Source organism: Vipera berus (assembly GCF_964194415.1).
Source record: "Vipera berus genome assembly, chromosome: 1".
Lineage (NCBI taxonomy): Eukaryota > Metazoa > Chordata > Lepidosauria > Squamata > Viperidae > Vipera > Vipera berus.
The window spans coordinates 192941230-192962279 of NC_138202.1; positions in this window are offsets into that span (position 1 = coordinate 192941230).

The following is a 21050-nucleotide window of genomic DNA, read 5'->3' on the forward strand; positions in this document are numbered from 1 at the left end:
GAAGTTGCCTTTCAACTTTAAGTGTTTGGATTGAGATTCTTAGTTTTAGAACCAAAAGTTCCTTTAATTGTTTGAAGAATAATTTCTTACTTTCCTCTGTACACCACAAAAGAGCTAGTTTTTCTTTTCCATATGCAGCAGCCAAATTTAATGTTCCTTCACACTCTCAGGAGGCTGTCCATTGAAAGAAGTCTCTCTAGATTTGGGGGGCTTTGGTCAAAACAAGATTACTGTGGAAAGAATTCCTTTCTGGCAGGCTTCAGATTTAGAAGGGACCACGTTTGCATTAAAACTCTGCCATCAGCCATGTGCCGTTCTCATAAAATATTTTATAGCTTCCTGTCTAGCTCATGCAGAATGTTTCATAGTACATAAACACTTCCAGAGATAATTTGAGGATAAATAGATAGCGGCATTTGTCATAGATATAATGTCAACACTGAAGGCTATTCTATTACATTTTATTGGCCAAGTGAATCTTTTTCTTTTTTTTTTAAGGCTCAGAATCAGGTTGGGCTTTTAAGACTGCAGTGGTACATCTGAACAGAATAGCAACATAGCTAAGAAAACGTGATGGGATGCATTTAATCAATGACTCTTCCAGAGGGCAACAAGCCAACATTATGCAGCTAAACCATCCCTGGAGAAATGGAATGTATATTTTGTGGCCTTTAAAATCAGAAAAAGACCCATCTGGCCTTTAAAATCAGAAAAAGGCTACATATCTATTATAACTTTTTTTATTGTACCTTAAAATAATGACACTTTTAAAAATTCCATATATTTCATATATCACAATAGGAGCAAAATTAGATATCTAAACTTTCATTAGACATTAATGTGGTGGCAATACAAACAACTCTTTCAAGGCAGAGGATTGTAGATAATGAAATGATACTTCAAAGCCTCGGAGTCATATGAACTAATGGAGAAAACATGGATTCTGTAGTATACGTATTTCATATTTGTTACTAGGAGTACCTATAAAGCAAAAACAATTCTTAGAAATTATGTACTACTTCTTTAAAGACCTTCTCATGAATAAATGTGGGCATGAAGAGTATCATTTATTCAGAGACTAGATGATGATTTTTCCTAAATATCAGATGGTTTCTTGAATCCAAGCATTTCAAATGATACAGAGTATAGTAGAGGTAAACAATCTGAAGATCCATTGGAACATATGTTCAGTATCTCTTTGCTGATCATTAAAGTGCCTGAACTGTTTTTAAGGTTCTGCATATCCTAGAAAAAAAGTCACTCTTTTACTAAATTAAATAATATTTTTATTTAAATCATTATTTATTGAAATAATAATTTGTAAAATTATGAATTTATCATTTTTTCTTACATACTTTAATTTCTCCCAAGGCATTTATTCAGAAAATGCATTTATTTCAATATGAATTTAAAAATAAAAAATGGAGTTCAGTTGATTCACTACATAAACTAAATGGGTTGTCTCCATTAAGGGAAACAAAGGGTGAAATTGATGTAGAACATGGGCTGATGACTAAAAGATAATGTCTGAATGCTCCATGAAATTGCTCTAATGAACTGGTCAATGCACAGTAACATGTTTGTCTGAAAGTAGTTTAGCTCTGCATATATTTGGCCTTTGCAAACAGGTTAGTTCAATTTGTTAAGATCATTTTCCAAAGCTGAAGATCAACGTAAGTTTAATATTGAAGTATAAAAGTATAGCAACACCTGGTCAATCTTCGCTGTTCTTGAAAAGCTAAATAGACTTGCCCTAATGAGCACTTGCAGAACTTTGTGGAACAGATGTTGAGGAAGGCATTGTCACAACCTAAGCTTTGCATTTGTGGCATTGTGGCATTGCATGAAAGGATATACATTGCAACAGCAAACAAAACATTTTCAGAGGAAAACACTGGATACTGAGATGGGTGTAAGAATTTGAATGGAAGACCACTATGAAATCCCAGGAAGCTAAACTGGGAACCTAAAACAATTTCCATATATTTGTGTAAAAAAAAAATAGACATGCATGGCAATCATCAGAAAACAAAAAATAAGAGAGATTTTGTGGGATGACTGATAGGTACTTTGCCAAACTCGTACATCCTTAGAATGATGATGTTTCTCCAAGACCTGACACTTTTTGTCATCTCTAATTTTTACATGTGGCAAAAGGAAGTGATGTTGCAGATGTAGGGATTCTGTCCCTCTCTACTTCATGACAATTTTATAGTTAAGCAACACACCAGTGTACAGCTTTCAGCGTGCACATACACACGCATTCCACAGCTATTGGTGCTATAAACTGCTCAGTCCTAGGAAGCAGTTTGCATTAATAAATACTGTTTCTAAACATATGTTCAAAACTTAGTTATATTTGCTATTAAAAATTTCATTGCAATTTTCTGAATTATTAACCAATCAAGAAACATAATCATGAGACATATGATACAATATATATTGTATTTATAGCATCAGTTTAGAAATCTCAATTGTTGAGATATGCTTTATTCAACACTCTACAAGTTATTTCACATATCTAGGATTGAAGCAATTGTGTGATAAAGATTGTGGAAAACCTTTCTGAAAAATGAAGTCCACTAGATTCGTCCAGGTTTCTCATTGCTGGCATTATTGATATTACTGATATTGATCTATGAACTGTTAATATTCATGTATTTTAATTGTTTTCTTATTCCTTGCCCCAATATTTAATTGGAAGAGAATGTCTGTAGAGACTTTTGACATGCATTTCTCCAAAGGTTAATATTATCCAAGCTTTAATAGTAATATATAAATTCCAACTCAAGTTTCATATTTAGTTTTAGAAAACCTGTCCTACTTTTCTTTTTAACAGGATACGTGCAGGTTTTTAAATGTTGGCCTAAACTTGCTGGACTCAAATAATGTATATACAATTATTATTTGAAGGTTATCCACAGCATGATGATTCCTGCCCTTTTTATGAAGATTCAAGACTCTTCTGATATTAAACAGCTATAAAAAAATAGAAATGTGCACTTTGAAAGAAAATGTAATACAATCATTAGAAAAACCAAGAGATCAAATAACATTAAACAATGTCCTGGTTTGTGCTTGGAGGGCAACATTTAATATTTTTATGATTCTTGTATATTGGGGAAAATATTGCCAGACCTAGAGGTTGAAGAAATGCCTCAGTGCTTGCTGAAATTATAGTTGAGACTTCCTTACATTTTATTATACACAGATTGTGCATTTGGCTAACATGAGCTTCCTTCAGACTCCCACAGGCAAGTCTGTTGTGCCCTCTGGGGGCTCTGTAATACTTTAAGTTAGAAATTTATTTCATTATTTTTTTTGCTTATCATAAAACATCACTGATTTTTTTCTGCTTGAGGAACCAAAAACATTTATATTCTTCTTTATATCAGGAAGTGTAGTTTTTCCTAACATTTTACTACTCTGAATGTTTGAAGTATTTCACTCCCAGCCAATAAATAGTACATGATTATTATGTTCTTGGTCTTTCTACTACCTTAAGTTTACTATGAAACTTTATATCATCAAGTAACACTCCAAAGTGTATAATCACGTGCATTACTAATATTAAACTGGCTCCAAAGTTCAGCTGTGGCTTCCATACTTTACTTCAATATTATGAAAAATGGGTTAAAGTCACATTTAAAAATACAAGATCACTGCTGGCTCAAGTTGAAAGCATTCTGTACCCCAGTGGCCACACCAGTGCCCCAGGAAATCCACCAGCAGGACACAAAAGACAACCTTTCCTTATTTACTCTAGCAACTGGTTCCGGATTGTCTATTGGCTCCATTAGAAAAAACACGTCATTGTATCATGGGTATCAGTCCTTCAAGGTGAACCAGGTCAGGAAACATACCACAAGAAATATTAGAACTCTATTTTATTGATGTAATAAAAGAATAATAATTGAAAGCCTGGCAACTGCTAACATTCATAACATCATCCTAAACCTGAAGACATGATGAGAATACAAAGGTTTGTCTTTAGAGACAATAGCAGCATTTCTTCCTGTTGAAGTGGCATGAGTATGGGCCATCTGACCAGCCCATTTTCAAGAATAATCACCACACGATTCATTTGCACCTATCTCCCTCTCCAAAGCAGGACATTTCTTGTCACAGTGTCTCCTATCTTAGCTCTACAATAAGAAGAAATGTATCCAAAATATTTTAGCTTAGTTACTCCAAAACAGAAATCACTGTCCAAGCTGTCATGAACTATTATATGACCATAAGATATTTAGAAATTCCTTCTTTGCTTAATTTTATGACTTTTTGCCCAGCCTCAGTCTGAAACCAAGGAGTTATACTCTTGCATTAAGAACTTCTGCTGCAATGATTTAGACAAGTAGAATAGTGAGTCATTTTCAAATATTTTCTTATAATTCTTGTAGTTAATTGAAAATGGATTCAAATATTTCATACCTACTTTGTTTTCAAATGACAGATAGTTAAAGTGGTGTTGGCTTGTATAAGAAGAAAAGGTGTGAATTATTTATTTTACCAATTCAGAATCTCTCCCCACTTATCTTCATTAGTTTATACTGATTGTATTATTAGCTACATTTAGTAAAATCTTTGGACCTGTGAAAAATGACATACATTGATTTTAATATAATGTTTCGGGCCGTAAAATGTCTATACGTTCCATACTGCCAGATTTAATAGACATTTCTTTTTAATGGACACCTTTTCCTCCCATTTGGTCTACAGAATCATGATTTTACTATAGTGAAAGAAAAAATTCACTCATAATTTTAGTCTTTATCCTATACATCACTATATTCCCTTTCAGTTTATATATATAAATAAAATTGGATTTTCTGTACTACCCTTTTTTACTTTGACACATTTAGTAAATAAAGCCTATCTCTTCATTTTCTTATAGCCCAAACTTGCACTGCCTACCTGTTTACTTCTTAGTCAAAACTGTCATCAACACTACTTCTGGAAATGTTCAGCATGTTGGTCTTTCTCTTAGTGCTATTACTTTAGCAGGGCTTTTTACAAAAGTACAGTAATGTAAGAAACCAGGGTGACCTAAAAAGGTTGTATTTTGCACAAAATAGTATTTAAAATACTTTTTAAAGGACAATATGAGTGTAACTAACTTACAGTTGCTTGCTCTTCAACTGACTCTTGAATTGAACAAACTTAATTTTCCATTTGCAAGAATAATGCTGCAGTTTGGTACCCTATTACCTGGAGGTAAGTCCTTTGGAATTCAGTAAGACTCATGATTAGACACCTATCAGATTGTACAGTAAAACTAGGGCATAAATCAATTGAACTCAGACTAACATTTTTGTCCCTCTGTTGTCTAACAAGATACTCTATAAAAATGTCCTCCTCCCATATTTCTTATCCATATTCCACCCACTCGATTTGCATTGGGAAGGAATCTGAATCTTTCGGAAGGCATTCCCTTTTGGGGAGGGGGAATGTGCATGTAAAGTAGGTTCTAAGACTTAAGATCCCTCCCATCTTAAATGGATTACCTCCATCCGCATATTTTGGCTTGTTCCTGCTCATTGAATTGCATATATTGCTGTGGTAGTGACTAGTAGTGCATACTGTGGTTTTTGAGCTCCTGGTCCTCCTCATTTACTCTCGATGCCCAAACGCAGCAGATTTACTGATCACAAGACTGAAAAAGACTGGAAGGAGACAGAACTGTAATAATAGGCCTGTTGAGAGGGAAAGGGGGGGTGTTCTTGCAGTCTTACATTACCTAATTTGTTGGAACACAGTGGGAATTACTGCTGTAAGATGCCATCATAAATTTGATTTTCCAGTATTTAAGCAATCTTTCTTTCCGTGTATGTTATTAGCTATGAATTTATTATTGCAAAAGAGTAGAAGAGATTTAAGGAAAAGAACTTAACATGATTCTACCCTGCTAACAATTTCTGAAGAACTGCCACTGATTGGGGCCAGAATCCTGCCGCCAAATCAACTGAAATGCTTAATAAGTGGTATTCTGCAAAGAATCCTACTTTCTAATGTGGGGTATAATTTATTTCAGAATGCATGCCATGGCAAAATAATCTCACTTTTTCCAACTATTATTGTAACTACATTCCAAATCATAAACAATGTGATTGCATTATACAATATAAAATGTATGCCTAAATACATCCATTTATGTCAATTTATAAATTCAGAATAAAACCATATTTTAAAATATCCTTTGCAGTTCTGGTTATTCAGTCTCAAACTATTTTTAGTAAAATAGCAAAATGTATAAAGGGAAAGTGTCCTCCTATCCCAAAGTGTCCTCCTATCCCAATCCCAAGTCTTAAACCTTTCTCAAATGTTTAATAGCTTTCTGTTCATGTGCTGATTTCCTTCTGTGTGATTGTTTTGTTTTTCTTATTGCTGCTCTGATGGGTGTCAGAAGGGGAAGTTCCGTCTGGGCTGCACATCTTTCATTACAAAAGAATAGGCAGTATTAAGCTGAAGAGGAGACTTTCTCATGGCAGTTGAAATGGAGTTCTGAAAGAAGAGATACAGGAAAATCCCCGAACCATGTCTTTTGGAAGAATTAATAACTTGTGCCATATGTTCTGCAATGACATGGAATCTGAGATGCAATATAAAGTTCTTCATAAAAATCATGATGCCTCAAACCTGCTGAGGTCAACGAAATTGTTAGGCAATAAAATAATTGTTAGAGGACTTCTAGGTTGGAGGGTGTCTTGAAATATCGTATGTTAAAATGGTTTGTGATGAAAATAGTAGGCATAAGGTTCTTAAGAAATATTGTGTGGATGATTCAACCAAACCCAAGCGTATTCAGATCCCATTAGTGATTTAAGCATATTTCTGATATTCCCATAATAGTCGTGGTAAGTTGAACATGAATAATATCTGTATCGATGAACCTGGCAGTCTTTCCTGATCTGGCATCCTTCAGGGGTACAGAGATTATAACTCCTAGAACTTGAAGATCATTAGGCTGCCATGATAGAATCCTTTGCTCTCAGGATCAAGTTAAGCAGAAAAGTGAAAGTTGTCCTGAATGTTGATCCATGAGGCACAAAACCTTGGCCTCCATTAGAGTCATTGTCAATATTTAAAGGATTGGCTAGGATTGGATTCCTAGGGCAAGCCTCTACTCCCAAACTAAGAATACCTATGTGACTTTAAAGTGCTCTTTCGAACTCAGGGGAGGGGGGGGGACAATAAACCACAAGTCCTTTACAGACCAACTTCAGAAAATCAGCTGCCTCATGTGGTTTTTCCCCTTTCGTTTTCCATTAAATTTTCATGACAGCCTACGTATGTCAAAAGTATTACCAAGCCTATATTTAATGCTGCTTCAGTTGCAGCTGCCTTTGTGGAAAATTAAATACTATAGAAAATCTAATGCGGATGTCCTATGAGTCAAGCCAAGGCTTCTTTTCGTTAAAAAGCCAGCGGTGCCACTACATTCAGAGAAATGGGAAACAGACCTCCTAGACTCCAGTATATCAGATCCTTCTCTTTTTGGCTGGTCCAGCCAATTTCAGTTCTCTCTTGGATCAGATGAGTTGACACAGCTTGGCCTAATTTCAATGCCACTATCTTTTTCTTCCCCACTTGCAGCATGGAGTACAGATTGCATCTCTGCTTTAGTAATTCTGTATGAACTCACTGCTGGTAAGTCATCCTGGAGAGTCACTAATCTCCTGTCTGACCATATAGACACCCAAGTGTTTCTCCTATTGATTTTTTGTCCTCTGGAAATGACTTTACAAACAATTTGTAATCTACAACCACTTGACAAACAGATGCCTGAAGCTGTCCATCCTTTTTTCTTCCTGCTGCAGCAGGAGGGGAGGATCCTGTGGTTTACATGTAATTAAGGTATCTTTGCAGACAAGGCTAGGAACAAGCCTTGAACCTCAAGCAACGCTTACCAGAATACTTCTGGAAAAAGATCTTACTTGGCTCACTTTTGCATCATGGGAATTCCTCTTTTAGTCTGACAGTAGCCTCTGCTCTCTGAGGCTAAGTAATGGCACAGAGACAGACAGAGAGACTACTTCTGGATTCTAAATAGAATACAATGCCTCTCTTTAACATAATATCCACTCTGCATGTCAAAATATTTAACTGTCGTTCTTTTTGACAATCTGTTTTGAGGGCTGACCTAAATAAGTTCATTTGTTTTTCTTCTATTAAAAAAAAGCTTGGGCTTTACAGTAGAACAAAATATATTGCTAAAAGGGATTATTGTCAGTTAATCAATCACATTTTAGTTTTTTTAAAATTTCCCAGTTGGAGTTTTGACTTTGGGATTTACTTCAATTGCACCAGCCTCTGAGACTCCTTAGTTTCCCTTCCTCTAGTTTACTTGGCTCTGTGTGAGGTAGTTATGCCTAAATTATGCACTTTGGTAAAAAACAAGAATCTACTTGACATATTTATACACTGATTTTCATTAAGTATTTTTCTGCTATGAGTTCCAGTAAGCAGATCCCATGGTGGGCATCAAAATGACACAGAAATATGTTTTAGCCCCAATTGTAACCGTACGCTTTAAATGATAAACGTTTAAAAACTATAGCTAAGTTTCATTATGAGCTGCCTTGCAAACATAAAAACTATTGCATATGTACATATAAGATGTATGTTAAAAATAGTAGCTACATATCACCACAACCATAATTGTCACAAGAGCCACAAGAATGGTTTCTGCCAGTGTCCCTGCAACACAGCAAATGTTTATTTATATCCTTACATTTATAATCTGCTTTTCTTCAGGAGCTCAAGACAGCACACATAGTAATAGCCAGAAACACTGGAGGAGTTCAGTTGAAGGAAAAGAGGTGTGATCTTAAACAAGCACTGAGATTGAAGTTCCTACACTATCTGTTTCTAAAGGTCTTACCTCCATCACTTTCTCAGTGGAAGGTTGATGAGAAAGACAGTGTTATGCAGACAGGAATAACATGTAAACTAATATCAACAGGCGTTAAGGTGCAAGATGTCTTGACCAGGGAAGTGTCAGTTCTGATCAAGCTGATCTTGAAATGCCATCTAGGGAAGAAAAAAACAACCTAACAATGGTCATTTCATTTTTAAATAAGTATGACATAATCGGCTTGACAAAAGCCAAACTCCAGAAGGTGGTGCCTATTCTTTCATCCCTCCTTTAGCTATTATGATTTAGCCTTTGAGATTCTGCTTGACCCAAGTAGTGTACTTCCAAGGGAGAGATTCTGCAGATACATCCCTGCCTTTCTACTAGTCTCTTTCTCTCTGAAAAATAAACGGGAGGAGCTAGCTACTGTATGAGCGTCAGAACTGGACTGAGAACTCAAGAGTGCCTGAACTCTTGATTATAAATAGATCAAGCATCTAGATAACCAAATGATGTTTATCCATAAAAAATACTTGGTCATGTTTATATTCCAGATATAGTACAATATGCAAACAATCAAGAGTTCGCAAATGTATTTACAAATTAGCAAGATTTGCTTTTCATGTTATTTCAGTAAGGAGTATAGTATGACTTCTCAGGTAATACTTTACATTAGCAAGATTTGTTCATGTGTATGCTGTCTGAACTGATAGTATATGATATGGTTTGTAACACGTTGCATTCAAAAGCAAAAAATTCATCATTTTTTTGTGTGTGCTTCCACATTCTGCTGCAATGTCACTCCACAGCTTTTTAAACATTTTATTTTAAAAGACCACTCTGCAACTATATAGGAAGCTACTTTTGAGATGTGAGTTGTCCTATGAATCGAGCAAAGGATAAGAGATACAGGAACAAATCACTTAGCAATGGAGCTAGAAATGGTTAGAGATGGTTCTCTGCTGCATGAGAAAACAATCCCAAAGCTAGCTACCTAAAGCATTTTTAATATAAAGAATGTAAATTTCTACATATGCCTATTTTTTTTGCTACAAGAGTTGCTACTAGAATGGCACAAAAGGAAATCCAGGGAGACAGGTTAATGGATATTGAAGGTTGCTAATAAAAAGATTAAGTCCCTGAGCTGTCAAACCTCTCTTCCTTAAGCACATGTTTATACTTCAAGTCAAACAATCCAGTGTGGCTATTATTTTTTAACACATTTATTGAAGTTGGGCTACAGCCTGTTCTACACACCAAGAGATTGCCATTAATATACTCATGCTATATTTAGCAGATCCAGCCTTCTCTAGATGATCAATTTTTAAGTGAAAGAAAGTGACAAATGCTAAGTGGATAATTACTGAATTTTCATGGGTTAGAAATCATTATTGAATCCTCCCATTGTAAAAGAAGTTTAGTTACCCTAGAAATCTGGCTCTATATTTGACACATTTGCTTCTCCCTTGACTGGAAAACTATGCAGAAAGGTGCACTTCTTAATATGGGTTTAAACTTGTGATTAACATTCCCTGAATAATATCCAAAGGATGGATATATAGGATTATACAATTTTACTAACAATGTTTTGACTCATACCATTTCCTAAAAAACTCAAAGAAATTTGTATCATAGGCATAACTAGTTAGGCCTGGTAGACTTGGTTAATGGCAAATGACAGTTTTGGTTGTCTTCAAATAAAATAAAAGAGCCCTTACATCCATTTCAGTCATCCAAAATAACCCAACTTTTTTCATCTGGCACCCTCCAGATGCTTTGGACTACCACACCCATAATCACAATAGCCACAGGACAGCATCAAGGGTACAGATCCATGCAACCACGTTTATTCTATTGATTTTGGAAGAAACATGCCATATAAAAACCTATGCAAATAGTGAAAAGGGGAAGAAGGAGAAAATGACAAGCTCCTTGGATGAAATGGGGAACCCATGCACTGTGGTTCTAAAGGAAGGCCTTGAGGCCTCCTCATTTCAGCATGTGGTTTTCTTTCTCTTGAAACCTAATTAACTCAATATCAAAGCAGATCATCACGTACCTTGCCTAATTACCCACAATATTGCTTCCGTGGCTCTGGAAAATTCTGGGCCTTTTGAGAGATAAACATCGATACTGTAGTGTGAATTCTTGCCTGCAGTTCATCTCTTTTCCCATTTTTCCCTGCCTTTTTTTCTTTTGTTGTTTCTCTTCTTTTCCCCACTTTAACTGTTTTTAATGTTGACCTATGCTTAATAAATATTTAATAAAGAAATGTGAAGGTGAGTGGAGGTAGGGGTTGACTGGGAGTGTGCTTGATGGAAACCAAAGTGGAAATTACCTATAGTAATTTTTCTACAATGAGGAGTTCTGCTACAAAGTAGGCTTTGGTTGTGCTTGAGGTCTTTGGAACTATTTTCTCAATAAGAATGAGAGCCTGTTTTGTCTAATGGTTAAGACACCAGGTTAGAAGCCAGAAGACTGTCAATTCTAATCCTATCTTAGGCTTGAAAGTCAGCTGCATGCCTTTGGGCCAATCACTGCTTCTCAGGTTGTGATCATGTGAAAAACAGAAGGAGGAGGTGTGTTGGATATGTTTGCAGCCTTGAGTTATTTGTAAAAATAATAAAAACATAAATACAACTAATACAAATAGATATTTTCATTTTTTTTTTCAATTTGTTATTGTTATTGTTATTCTGAGTTATGTGGTTCTGAAACTTGAATATATTAAGATTAGAAAACCACTAAAAATGACAATAAAGTTTATCTATTAGCCAGATTATCTAATTTTTACAGATTATAGAACAAATTATATAGATTGCTACTAAAACTGATGTACAGTAGATAATAAAGAAGGGCTGAAGATAACACGGGACTTAAGGGCCACAAAGTAGTCTGTGCCTCTTCAGTCTGAAGGAGGAAAGCCAAACTATCAGCAAAAGTACAAGAAAGGCATCTTCAACTATTCAACAAATGGTTCTTCACCTTGATTGTATTGAAGACATTCTGAAGTTGGAGAAGATGTACAGAAAAAGGAACTTTAATTTATTTATGGTGGTCTTGTAATCTAGTACAGAAATTTTGGTTAGAAGTCTTAGTAGAGGTAACGTGTTAATAAGATTAAGCAAACATTGCAACTGAGATCCTATAACATGTTTATTAAAGAGAACAAAAATTTAAGAGTAGGCTTTTATTAGCAGCAGCAAGACTGGCAATACCGGAACATTGGCAATGCTGAAACTCAGGTAACATAATGAAGAGAATCCATTTTATGAAGACTTAATGCTTTTAACCCCTTCAAGTATTTAAATAAAAGATATCCCACTAGCCAACAAATCTTTTAAAAAATGGATAAATTAAAAATGAAATGTATTGAAAAATGCATAATTCCCAAAGCTATTGTATCAGAAAGTTATAGATATATATTTATATTTGTATAAATATGTTTGAAAAAAGTATTAAGTCCCTCGAAGTTAATAAATACAATTGAACTGAAATGAATCAGAGGTCCCTAATTTTTATTAACACATCGATGCAAAGGATTTGGGGATAGTTTTTTTTTCCTTTCTATTTTTGAACCAAAGAGAGAGAGAGAGAGAGAGAAAGAGAGTTTACTTTTAATATTGTGTTGTACCAACAAGTATTCTTGATCCTGGAACTAGCCTGATCCATTCTTAAAATATGTAAAGTTCTCTCGCTTTCATAGAGTTTGTTGAACAGCAAAATCAGCAATGTATTTTAGGAGGTGTCTGTAGTCTTGTTGGCTGCTTGACAGCCAAATCACAAAGATTTCCCTCTGGTAAGAAACACAGAGCTCTTTCTGTTTTAAGAGTGGAATGTAGTAGCACTGTACAGTGCTCCATAAGAATACCAGTTCCCCTTATAAACTTTTTATAGCTGGAGAAAATAAACATGTGGTTTCAGAGCTCCACATAGCCAATGGTTGTTAGACTTAGCTTTTGCAGAAGAAGAAAATATTAGAAAGGAAGGCCACCAGGTGGATAAGGCAGCCGAACACCTACATTTGGAAATGCCCAGGAGCTGTCTGAAGTATTTCTAATGAAATTGCTTAGTATCTTCATGACCGTGCTCCCTCTGTTCTTTTGACAAAAAAACATGATGCTCTTAACAATTTTGATCAAATGGTCTAACATTATCTTTGTTCACTAATCCAGCTTTCTGATAAACCACTGATCTACCAGTTTATTTTATTGACTCAGTCTACAAACTGATTAGAAATGTTTTGATGGAGAAATTTGCTACTATAACAAATTGTAGTAGCCCAAAGCACGCGCTCTGCTAGAGAGATGTTCCCTGAGGATGGGCTCCAGTACGAGTCCAAAAGCTCGGAAGATCCTCTGGTCCCGGTGACCAACCCAGATTGCATCCAGCAACATTATCCTGGGACACGTATATCTGCCTTCATTCATGTAGTAGTTCTGTCATTAAAACAGATCTATTTTGGTGAATTGCATACAAAGATTCAAGTGATGAGCTCTAATCAGTGCATAAAGTTTTCCCTTAAGCCTCCAGTGTGCTCCTCTGGTTTCCGCAGCTGAACTGTATTCGGATTAGCAAACGTGAGTCATTGACAAAACTACTGGTTCCAATTATGAGAACTTAATTGTTCTACCCAGCCATTATGGCAACAAAATAAAAGCAAAGAAATACCATTTCACAACTGGTCCAAGATATACAGACAGACAATTCAAAAATACTGATTCTAAATAATGACTAATTAAATTCTCATATTACAGTGGAAAACTATTGCTAATGAGTCCAACATTTTTTCTCCCGATTTTCTTACCTGACAAGAAAAAAAAGCTATATTACTTTAGGAAAGAAGACTGAAGTGTTATCCTTAAAAAGAAGACTGGTTATTACAAGTAACTAGGGCTGGGCTGGAGGAAAAAAACATGATTTTTAATTGCACACAACTATGCCCAGTGAGAGATTATCAGAGACTACTTAATTGTTTAATGCAGATTTCACTTTTGTTGTGTACTTGGTGTTTGAGCTTTCTTCTCTTCCTTCAGACCTTTCATTTCCAGGCTGGATAACACGATCAGTACTTAGAGGAGTGAAGTTTTCTGGCTATTTATGTGTGGTAGCTAGACTTATTAGCTTTGACTGGAATATTGTTTGTGCAAGATGCTGATGGATATTTAGTGAGGCGTTGTTTTTCTTTCTCCTCTTCCAAGAAATTTTAAATCCTACCCAAAAAGATATCTGAGTTTGATATCCCAAGATTTGCAGTGTAAGGACAATAAGTTTCTAAATAAACCCTCTACACAGGAAAAGTCTAACCTATCCTTCATTTTGAAGTATCTGCTTTTATGTTATTAATAAAATATTGTAAGGATAAGAAAAACATAAAACAGATACATTAAACATATCGTTCAAACATTAAGATACATAAAAAGCATAAAGTACTGAATTCCAGACATTATTTCTCCTCTATTTTAAGAGGGTTTGCTGAAACAGCTAATTTACTACTCTAAACATCAGCCTGGAATGTCTTATCAGTTTATATATCTTTAATTATCAACCTACCTGTCTTTAATTATTAGCCTATTAAATCAAAAAGTCATCAGAGGTTTTTTTTTTCTTTTCCTCAAGGGGATTCCCCTCCCCTTTTTTAGCCAAACAAATGAAATGTATGGCAAAAAGTGATGACCTTTTGCCCCTATTAATCTGAATAGCCCTCTCCACAGGAAAGGGTGCATCTAGCTCTCAGCTGCTCTTAGCAACGTTTCCTTCCTGTCTTCCTACTCTCTTTTTTTTGTCTTCAGTCGCAAAGTTTGTACATTTCTGTATCTTTATCCTAAAGTGGTTAAAACTACAAAGACAGACCTATTCACTTTTTTGTTCTTGTAACGTCAGTTCAGTCAGTGATGTCTCTCCTGGCCAAGAAACCACCTTAAAACCAGAAGCCTTGGAAGATGGAGTTTTCTTTCTTGTCCCTTTGTTTCAGGTCTGTCTCAGTGTCATAACTGGTAATCAGCTTTGTCAACTGAGCTGATGCCCTAAATAGATGAAACTGAGGCTGCTTGAATTTCCATTGTCAGTTCTGGATCTATAAGTATCCAGAGACTATATATCTTGCCTTTTAGGAAGGAAGGAGAAAGTAGAAAGCCTTCCTGAACAGGATAGATTCTATTTAGGTGAACATGTACATGTTAGAATCTGGGGACACCTACGGGGAACCTCACTGAGCATATCAACAATCCCCCAGTACCACTTCGTCATCCAAGATGGAGAAAAATCAATATCTTCCTATTTAAGTTACATAGTCAAAAGAAGCCCACAACACTGAAAATCATTGAAAGTTCTAAGAAAGCCAACTGACTTGCACATGATATCTCACAGGGCAATCAGGACTGGAATCGTCTAAGGCAGGCATGTCAAACTGCCGGCCCACGGGCCGGATGCATCATACTAAAACCGCGCCCACCCCATTGCCGGCAATGGGGAAAAAGTTGCGATACATTGTGCGACGTCACATGACGTCATGGGTTTGATATGCCTCGTCTAGGGCAATCATATATAAGCTGAAAAAATCCAGGCTACAAATAGGTGGCAGCAAAGAGATTTAGGAAAGTTGTAACCTTTGCCACCTGTGATATAGCTGTCTATATTATCCAGCTTTCCCAACACAAAGTAGAAGAAGCAAAGTATAATGCAGGTAATCTTGTATTACAGTAGAACTCTGGATGAAGAGCTATTGTGCAAGAATAATTCATGCATCACAAAAGGCATCATGGGATGATTTTCAGTGAAGGCACTTTTGGCACAGAAGTTTTTAGTGAAGAAAGATAATAAATGTAGAATAGTCTTCAAGCCAACAAATTCAATGTTTTTATTAAAATGATGAAATTGACCAGGTTGTAATGCATCAGTGAAATACCATCATCAGGCAATAAAATAAGTATTTCGATTAAAAAAAATGCTTGGGCTAATGTAGTAGTCAAATTGTTAGTATAAAATCTTTAGCAAGTTAATAGCCAAGTTGTTAATATAAACATTTAAAAAATTACTGCTTTCTTAAAAGAGCCAAATTCTTCAGTTACCTTGGGAGCTATATCTTGTGACCCATTTGTGTCCTACATTAAATGACAGTTTTTTCTACTATTTTTTTCTGTTCTATAATCAAAAAGCAGAAGTGGTTTTTTGAATACACACACAGACATAAATATGTACATATATACATAATGTATAATGTGACATATTGGTGATGAGGTTAGGTAGTGCTTTAGATGTCATACTAAAAACATGGAGACCAAAAAAATCTTCTACACTCTCAGCCAGTTCACTGGGCAACTTTAGGCTATTCACTCTCTTTCAGCCCAAGTCTTCTCACAGGGTTGTGGTGGGGAAAAATAGGAGGAAAGAGCACCTTGACTTCCTAAACAAAAGATAAGATATAAAACAAATAAAGAAGCAGCTAAATAATGTAAAACAACCATATGTGTGTACGTGTGTCGAATGACACATATGTCGAACCATATGTGTCGAATCCCGAGTGCCGCGTAACAGAGTGAGCGCCTGTTACTCGTCCCAGCTTCTGCCCACCTAGCAGTTCGAAAGCACGTAAAAATGCAAGTAGAAAAATAGGGACCACTACGGTGGGAAGGTAACAGCATTCCGTGCGCCTTTGGTGTCTAGTCATGCCGGCCACATGACCATGGAGATGTCCTCGGACAAGCGCTGGCTCTTCGGCTTTGAAATGGAGATGAGCACCGGCCCCTAGAGTCGGAAACGACTAGCACGCATGTGCGGGGGAACCTTTACCTTTACCTTTTTAAGTATTGAAAACCATAAATCAGTTTTAGTTGAAAAATCCAAAAAACAAATTGTACTGTTCTTTGAGGAATAAATTCAGTCACTTTTTATGACTCGGAGAGATTATACTCTACTCATTTCCAAGTTACCTGGCTGAAAAGGAAAACAAAACAAAACAGGAAGAACTATAGCTACCACATCTGGTCTGCAGAAATCCAGATAACCACTAGATGGTAGCAAAGGCTTACAGAAACAAGCAATCTGCAGTCATCTAGTGCTCACCCAGATTTTTCTACTCCAGATTAGATAGCACAGGAACATATGTATAAAAAAAAGAACATAGGGTAGATAAACAATAATATCAGAAACTGTATGAAAGAGAGAAAGAGAGAGATGTTTGCAGGATTCCTGGACTACCAAGTGAAGAATAAAATGCTGATCCTAAAAAATCTGAAACCTTGTTGATTAAATCCACTGTCCAGGGAGGGGTGCTCAGCCAAAAGAGGAATCAGTTCCAGCCTGTGGAAGGAACTCCTCAGATAAACTCCTATTGAGACATTAAACTATCCACAACTAAGCACCAAGGCCTCAATAAAATTCTCATCCATCCATTATTTCCTTATGCTTTACTGCTCCTGCTTGAAATGTAAAATGTTATATTGCTCAAAAAGTAGATGTGCATGTTGATTTTGAATGCTTAAATCTTTGCAACTCTTTGGAATAAAAACTGCTACCCATGTTCAAATGTCTCAGTCATTAAGTCCTTCCTTCCATTAGTCATAGTTTCTGGTTAGTGATGTTAATGTATGAACATGTGTGAAAATCTGCTTTTTTACTGAGCATAGATGAGTTTGTAGTAGCCAAGGCTTAAATCCTTGTTTTCATTGCAAATACAGGAGATATCTGTGGTCTTTCATTATTCTCTCTTCGACAGCATTCATATTCTTAATTTTTTTTGAAATTTTTTAGTAAGTGTTGTGTATATAGTTATGGGAGTGGTTTCCCTTCGGCGGGAAAACCTAGTGCAATCATTGGCTGTTACTTCCTGGCAGGAGATTCTGAGCCGGGGATTGGTTATGTTTGAATGGAACCTAGTATATAAGGTAGGGTTCAACGGCTGTTAGCCAGTTGACCCATGCGAGTTCAATAAACGTTTCCTTGTTATACTACGCTGTCTCCGCTCGTCAATCCGGACTTAACAGTGGCGACGAAGGTGGGATTTGACGGCAGAACAGCGAAGGAGCCGCGGAAAGCCAACAGAGCGAAAGCGGGAAATTCGAATCGCAGTCAACCGAACAGCAAGCGAACTGAACCTACAGGATGGCGCAAGTCGGTTCCCTGAAGGAGTTCGACCCTAACTACCCTGAAGACTGGGAAGAATATGTCGGCCAAGTCGAGGGGTACATGCTGGTCAACGGGATCACGGAGGACAGGAAGAAGGCGGCGGCCCTCTTAACAATCAGCGGCACTCCGGTTTACCGGGTGGCCGTCGGCCTGTGCCAACCCCTGCCGGTCTCCAGCGTATCGTACGCCGACCTGTTGGCCAAACTAAGGGTCCATTTCACCCCTAAAAGGTCGGAACTGTTCTGGCGGAGGATATTTGAGAAGCGGAACCAACGGCCGGGCGAATCTATCCAACAGTTTGTGGCAGCAGTCAGAGAAGCGGCCCTGCGCTGTAAATACGACAACCTCGAGATTCGCATTAGGGACCGAGTGGTTTTGGGGCTGCAAGACGAACATTTGCAAAACCGGATTATCTCCAAGCCCACTGGAAATCTCCAAGAAGTCTTAGACGAGCTACTCACGTACGAGTCTACAGGCAGACGCGACCCCCCCTACAACAGCATGGCTGCTTCAGCCGAAGTAAACCTTGAGAGCCATGTGGACGGTGGGGAGGTGGACTACCAGTGGGAAGCCGAGATTGCAGAGATTGCCAGAAAATTCGGGAAGATGGCGCCGAGACCACCACGCAACGACGGACCCAACCAGAGCAGAAGACAGCAACCCCCTGCGTTCCAACGACCCCAGAGGGACAACCCAACCAGACCTCGCGACCCAGAAACGAGGTGCGGAAGCTGTGGCGGAAATCACTTAAGATCAACGTGCAGGTTCAGAAATGCCAAATGCCGAGGGTGCGGAAAAACGGGCCACATCCAGGCCATCTGCCGAAGCCGACCGCGCGACAACCGTCTCCACGAGCTCGACGCATGGGCCTCAGGTGAGGTAACCCCCGAACAGAGTGGCGGAGAGATCCCTAGGCCTAAGGCACGCACTTCCAACCCGGGGGCGGGGGTGGGGGTCAACCACGTGGGAACCCCTAGAATAAATCACACTCCTAGAATTAACCACATTTTAAGGCCCAAATTAAGGATAGAAGTCCAACTGCAAGGCATCCCTTGCAAAATGGAAGTGGACTCTGGGGCCTCAGTATCTATAATTTCAAGGGACACCCTTAGGTACATAGAAAACAGAAGTGGCCATAGAATTCCCCTTAAACCCACTAAACTACAGTTAGCCGACTTCCAGAAAACACCCATAGAATTAGTGGGAGAGGCTACCATTAAAGCTAAATACAAAGGGTTTAGTGGATTATTAACTGTTCTAGTCACTGAGGGCCAGAGAACAAGCCTTGTAGGCCTTAACTGGTTCTCGGCCCTGGGCATCTGGGTTGGGGGAATTAACACTATACAGAGTAAAACCCTAAAGTCTGTCTGCGATAACTTCGCAGACGTGTTCGACAGGTCATTAGGGAGGTACAAGGGACCCCCCATTAGCTTTAATCTAGACCCCGCAGTCAGGCCCATCAGGCTTAAGGCCCGGCGGGTGCCTTTTGCCCTTAAACATAAAATCGAGGCCGAACTAGATAAGCTAGTAGGCCAAGGGGTATTAGAACCCGTAGAAGGGGGCCTGTGGGAGACACCGATCGTCACACCCCTGAAACCTAACGGGGATGTGAGGATCTGTGCCAACTATAAGGCCACCCTGAACCTCGCCATGAAAAAACACGCTTACCCAGTCCCGACGGTGAAGCAGGTCCTCGCGACGATCCAGGACGGCGCCATTTTCGCCAAGCTCGACTTGGCGCAGGCGTATTTGCAACTTACTGTGTCTAAGGAAGCCGCCGAGGCTCAAACGATAGTTACCCACAAGGGGACTTCAGTTCTGGATAGCTGCAGCTCCAGGCATCTTCCAGGAGGTGATGGAGAGGACCTTGAAGGGCATTCCAGGTGTATGCCCTTACTTCGACGATGTCCTCATCGCTGGAAAAACTGAGGACATCCTAGCTGAGAGGCTAGAACAGGTATTGGGGAAGTTTAGAGAGGCAGGGTTGAAATTAAAAAAGGATAAGTGCTGCATAGGGGTAAAATCAACAGAATTCCTTGGGTTTAGAATTGATGCATTAGGCATCCACCCTACAGAGGGAAAAATTAGGGCAATTAAATTAGCTCCAGAACCCAAGAACAAGGCGGAATTACAAGCTTTCCTAGGCTTAATTAATTTTTATCACACATTCCTGCCTCACAAAGCAGCTATTGCTGAACCCCTCCATAGACTTTTAGACAGGAAGACCCCCTGGCAGTGGCAGAAAAAACACAGAACTAGTTTTCAAACACTAAAGGACATACTGTCCAGCAATTCTACAGTCACTCACTTTATAGAAAACAAACCCATATTCTTAGCATGTGATGCTTCTCCTTATGGAGTGGGACCAGTCATAAGCCACCTGGATGAGCAGGGTCAACAGAGGCCTATAGCATATTATTCCAGGACCTTAACAAAGGCGGAACGGAATTATGCACAGATTGACCGGGAAGCATTGGCCATCGTGGCAGGCGTAAAAAAGTTCCACGATTACCTGTATGGTAGGGATTTTACCATTTACACTGACCATAAACCCCTGCTAGGGTTATTCACTACCGATAGACAGACACCACAAATCATGTCACCCAGGATGCTCAGATGGTCAATTTTCCTTTCTGCCTACACATTCTCAATTAAACACAGGCCGGGCAAAGAGATGGGGCACGCTGATGCCCTCAGCAGGTTACCTCTAGAGGATACTGGAACAGACCTCGCACCTGTGGGACAAATCATGTCCCTACAAGAACTCCCTGAGTGCCCTCTGACTGCCAGGGACATTGCAGCAGCTACCAGAAAAGACCCCATACTCAGCAGAATAGCAGCGTGGGTACAAGGGGGGTGGCCTAGCAAAAACCCTGACCCCAAGTTCACACCATATGTTAGAAGGAAGGATGAATTGTCATCACACTTAGGATGCATCTTGTGGGGGAACAGGGTTGTTAGCCCAGAGAGTCATAGGAACACAGTGATTGGGGAATTACACGAAGGGCACCCCGGAATTGTGCGTATGAAAGCCCTAGCTAGAAGCCACTTATGGTGGCCTGGGTTAGAC